We start from the raw sequence: 6105 nt of genomic DNA, 5'->3' as shown, positions 1-6105 counted from the left end.
TTAGAGAAAAATAAAATACTAGACAAGCAACCTATGTTAAAAACTTGTATACTCCTTCGGGTATGTGTTATCCACTAATATGTTGCAGGCATAATAATGACTGGAGTGAAAAGAGTCAACAGATTAAAGAAGCAAAAGATGACAAAAGAATGAGTACAACAGAGGAGAAAAGATGTCTATGAACAACTCAAGATGCAAGAGGAAGGACCACCAGTCATTTACCCTTCATCAGTTAGTGCCATCATGCTCTAATAATAAAGGTAATATTTTAAGGTAAGTGGTCACTCTCTTCTCTTGATCTTGGTGTGCACATAAGTGAAGACACAAACATATTAGACTTACAACTTAAATTGATTAACTCAATATGCTTTGCTCTTTAAAATTATTCATGGCAGCATTCTCTTAATCTCAGTCTAAACCAAACAAGTTAAAACATTATATTCAATCTTGGGAAGATGATAGTCATACTTATTTTGAAAATTTATATAGAGATAGACAATCCTTCCATTGGTTAAGCAATTTCATTCTTTTCTGTCATATGAACTTAAATGCAACATTAAATGCTTAATCTTTTGATCTTACCATTCATAAATAAATAAATCATGTAACACAACTTTGTCTTGTTTAATGTGCCTAAGGATGAAGAAATATAAATAAAGAAATAGATTTGGTTTTGTTGGAGTTTTTCCACCAGCAGAACCCATGCACTTGATCTCTACCTTAGTTTTTCAAACAGGACAACACATCAAGTAAAGTTTATTAATTCTACAAGTGAAAGTTCTGCACACTGAGCAAGATGCTGCCAGCTATTATTAAAGCTCTACTTCAACCTGCTGACCAAATCAAAGAACAAAAGTGACATTACCATCACCAGAGGTATGCAATCATCAAGACCTCCATCTCTCAAGATGAAGAGATACACAAGAGTGGAAGAAGAAGACCTGTCGGTAAACTTTAAATTTTACATCATTGCCATAAGATTAGAATGGTAGTTATCTCTTTAAATGCATTTGTAATTTATTTAGTAGCATAATTTTGTTTACACACTGAAAGATATAAAAACAACAAAAATATTTACTGCATTACTCATGGCATCACAAGCCCCATGTGGATAACCTATGGTATTTTATAAAGGAGCATCCAATGTGGTGGCATAAAATAAAAATGAAAAATATAGCATTTAAATTTCTGCATCATAAATAGAAAATTCAAAAAATAAGAGAAAATTGAAATCCTGTTTAAATTAGACAACATTAAAGCTAGCTCTTATAGGTAATCAATCACTTACTGGCTGACCGCTAACCCATTATTAAATTCAAGCCTTGAGTTTTGGTTTTCTTTTTGGAGTGTAATTATACAGGAACAATATTATGACAAGGAGAGAGTCTATTAGTGGCACCCACCTCGAGCGCTACCGGTTAGCTCACTCTGAAGATCATCAACACCAACTATTGCAAACATCTAGCTTGGGAGAGGAGCATTCCCTAGTTATTAGGTAACTATACCTAAGCGATTACCGAGTCTATTTTATATAGTCATAAAATACCAAAAATATGTTAGCACATGAAGGTTCACAATAGTATCATAGGAAAATATAAAAAAATACCAAAAATATATGGGCACATGAAGGTCCATGTCTTTAGAGTCTCCTAAGTCCAATAGAAATGAATAAAAAACCAAACAAAATACGTATCTATATATTAAGGTGTGATCATAGAGTGTGTCTACACTCAGTCTAGTTTAGAGTCAAATAAAAATTAGAGAATATTAAAATTTTGTCTTGGAGATGATGAATAGTTTCTCTGCAGTAATTCCTTTCAAGTGCCTAGTTTTCAACCATGAATTCTCCTGAGTTTTAGACATGATCACTTTAAGAGTTTACTCTGAACCTAAAATTTATGGAGGCATATGTTTAAGCTGAGTCTAAGTAATTGATATTATACATGAAAGTCTAAGCTGTTATTTATCTTATTCCTAGCATTACTAAGTTCTGGAGATTAATTTTCAAAAAACCCAAAATCTTACATGATGGGCTCTTGTATGATAAAGTTTAAATTTCTACCAAAGCCATACATGATATATTTAGAGTTAGGAAAACCTTTGCGCATTCATGCTGCTTGCTTTACATTGAGTTTAGTCAACCTTTGGAGTATACCTTATGAGAGTCTTGTTATGCTTTTGAAATTAAGGTCACTTACGCACTCCACCCACATATGCATTACTCCTACTCTAGGATTGTGGGGGTATAAACCCCTATACCCTTACGACTGGACTTGGGCCAGGAGGCTTGGCCCATTACGAGACGAGTTCAAAGCTTGATCCGACAACCTGGAGTTCCGCGCAAGGAAACAAGATGTGGAGATCAAGCAGGATTTCTGGTCGGTTAGAATAGGAATTGATATCGAATTATCCATGGCAATTGTAACCAACTAGGATTAGTTTCTAGATCTGTAACCCTGCCCTCCAGACTATATAAGGAGGGGCAAGGGACCCCCTAGGACAGATTATCTCTCAACACAATCCAATACAACCAGACGCAGGACGTAGGTATTACGCCAACTCGGCGGCCGAACCTGGATAAAAAGCTTGTCCGTGTCTTGCGTCACCATCGAGTTCGTAGTTTGCGCACCGTCTACCGATAAACTACTACCGTGGGTATACCCCAAGGTAGACTGCCGACTAGCTTTCGTCGACAGTGGCGCGCCAGGTAGGGGGTGTGCGTACAACTTTTCCGGCGAACAAGATGGTCACGATCCCAGCTTCCGCGACCGTGCCCGAAGGCCTCACGTTCACCGTCGGCCAGATCACGTGGACGACGTGCAGCGGCGGCTTCGCGGCCACGATTCCGAAAGAGATCCAGATCCGATCTGAGATCACGCCGTCTCCGACCACACGCACGACGGCACCAAGCGCCCGACCACCGTTCCCACTCTACAAGGGAAAGGAGATCGACTGCTCGGACCTCCTCCAAGCGCTCGATCGCGCTGACTCCAAGCTACTCGAAGTCTCCCAACTAATAGATGGAGTTCTGTGCCGGCCCGACCAAGCTGCTCGAGCGGATTTTTCGAAATCCCGCCGGCCAACTCGTGTCGCCACACACGAACGGCTGGGAACGTCCCTGACGATAACCTCAACCCCCTCAGGACGATCCGTCGAGCTCAAGAAGGAAGACTATCCTTGCGGCCTGAACAACTCGGCCTCTGTTTACTCACAGCATGCCCAATCCGTTTTCAGCAAGGCGGGTTGGTCGCCGACAAGGAACAATTGTCACCATGTCAACATGGTGACAATCCGAGAGCTACGGGACGGCCAGGTTTCCAGCACCAACTCAAGCACCGGCTCCATCCCCACCGAGGTTATAAACACCGAAGACGAGGGCTACGACCTGGATTTTCCTTCACACCCTCCGGGTTTCGACCGATTCCCGATATTTCCCCCCCGGCAAGGGGATATTGTGTTCAATGTCAGCGCCGACGAACCGGCCGTTGACGGAGAAACAGATGACCAGAGGCAACTCCGCGAACAGCGTAACGCCGATCGCGCCCGACGACGTGCGGACGAGCAACAACAGATGCCACCAAATAACCTCAACGATGCCTTTGACATGGTCGGGGACCAGCCAGTCTACAAAACGCCAAGCGCCAACGTGGCTGTCGCCATGGCTAACCTGGATCGGCTTCCTGACACCCCCGAATGCCAGGGAGTCCGGACCAGCATCCGAGCACACCTGATCGCCGCAATGGGACGACAGCCACTCTGCTCAAGAGAGTCCAGGACATCTCTTATACGGAAGCCGCCTCCGACCAGACCAATCGTAGCCAGGTCTCACCCAGCAGGCGTCACCGCAGCCGCTCCCCCGACAACCGTCGAGGGGACTCGCGGCGCGACGATGGTGGTCGGGACGCCGATGGCCGCCGCAAGCAGAACCGCGTACGCGGCCAAGAAGAAGATCAACACAGGGATCTCCGCCACAACATCCCTTCCAAAGATGCCCGGGACCGCATCAACAGGCGCGCCGCAGAGAGGGCAGTCCACGAAAACCTGCGCCGCATCGAGTACGACGCAACCCACGGTCCTCCGGGCCTAAGACAGTTCTCCTCACACCTCCGCCAGGTCGTGTGGCCCCGCAATTTCAAGCTCGAAAAACTTAAAAAATACGACGGCAAGGAAAATCCAGAGAACTGGATCACCCTCTATGAAATCGCCGTCCGATCAGCGGCAGGAGATGAGCACGTCATGGCTAACTACTTCCCCGTAGTCCTCGACCAGGCTGGTCATCAGTGGCTTCTCGGCTTGCCCGAGGACTCCTTCGACTCTTGGGAAGAGCTACGCCAGGCTTTCATCGACAACTTCATCGCCACATGCGAGCAGCCCGGAAACAAGTATGACCTTGAAAGGATAAGGGACAGGAAGAATGAACCTCTGCGCGATTACATCCGACGATTCTCGGATATGCGCCTCAAAATCCCGAAGATTTCTCATGACGAGGCCATCTCAGCCTTCATCAAGGGCTTGCGTTTCCACGAAGCGCTGAGGAACAAGCTGTTGCGTAAGCGCCCATCAACGGTAGCAGAGCTCCTCGCCACGGCCAAAAATTACACCGATGCCAATGACGCAGAAAAACTAATCCGAGACGATGCGAGAGGCCCCGACCAGCCTCCCCGGCGAGATGACGGTCGTGGTCGCTACGACAACAGAAATCACCGCCGCTCCGACAACCGCGATCACCGAGAGGGTTGGGATCGGCGGCGCGACAGCCGCGACGACTTCAGAGGCAAGCGCCCTCGCGACTACGACCACGAAGTAAATACGGTCAAACGTCCCAATGGGCGACGGGACTACCAAGAAGACTACAACAAAACGTTGAAGGGACCATGCCAGCTACACCCAAAGTCCAATCATACCATGGAAGAGTGCCGCGTCCTCAAAAGTATCTATACACGGCGGGCCGCCCAAGAGGACTCCGCCAAGAAAAATAACAAGCGCGACGGGCACGACCATGAAGATGAGGATGAGGACCAAGATAGGGACCCCCGACACCAATACGTCAGCCCCACTGACGTGGTCCACTCCATTTTCGGGGGCAAGGTCTCCACTGAGTCCAAGCGAGAAAGAAAGCTGTTAAAGAGAGCCTGCCTCAACATAGACAGCACGGACGGGCTGGTCGCAGATCCGAAATTTTCCACGTGGTCCCACAGGGAGATCTCGTTCAGCAGGAAGGACCAGTGGGCCGCTATCCTAGAGCCGGGTCGTTTCCCACTGATTCTTGACCCCTGCATCAACAGCATCAGATTCGAGCGCGTGCTCGTGGACGGGGGAAGCTCCATCGACATCCTCTTCCGCAACAGCCTGCCCGCCCTCAAGATATCACCGGCACAACTAAAACCTTACGACGCCCAATTCTGGGGGGTTTTGCCAGGTCAAAGTTCAGTGCCCCTCGGACAGATAACATTGCCTGTCCAATTCGGCACACCCGACCACTTCCGGACGGAGTTCATCAACTTCGTAGTCGCGGATTTCGACGGGACCTATCACGCCATACTGGGCCGCCCATCGCTGACAAAGTTCATGGCAGTCCCGCACTACTCATACCTGGTCCTTAAGATGCCCACGGAGAAGGGCGTCCTAACCGTCAGAGGCAACGTCTACACTGCGTACACCTGCGAAGAAGAAAGCTTCAAGATCACCGAGGCAATCGACCTCTCAATCCGCATGGCGGAAACAGCAAACCAAGCCGCACAGCTACCTCCCGACCAGCTCCGATTACCCGAACAGGCGACAGCCAGGAAGAACTCAAAATCCAAGGAGTACAAAGAAGTGCAGCTGGTCGAAGGCAACCCCGAGAAGACAGCCCTCATCGGGGCCAACCTGGGTCCAAAATAGGAAGACGCGCTCGTCAGGTTTCTAAGGGACAACGTGAGCGTTTTCGCATGGAAACCCGCAGACATGCCCGGTGTTCCACGAAACCTGATCGAGCACTCCTTAAATGTCTCGAAGACCGCAAGACCAATCAAGCAAAAACTGCGACGGTTCGCTCGTGACAAAAAGGAGGCTATTAGGGCAGAAATAACACGGCTTCTAGCAGCCGGATTCATAAAAGAAGTG

Source organism: Sorghum bicolor, chromosome 7, assembly GCF_000003195.3.
Source record: "Sorghum bicolor cultivar BTx623 chromosome 7, Sorghum_bicolor_NCBIv3, whole genome shotgun sequence".
NCBI classification, from domain to species: Eukaryota; Viridiplantae; Streptophyta; class Magnoliopsida; order Poales; family Poaceae; genus Sorghum; species Sorghum bicolor.
This window is presented reverse-complemented; position numbering follows the sequence as displayed.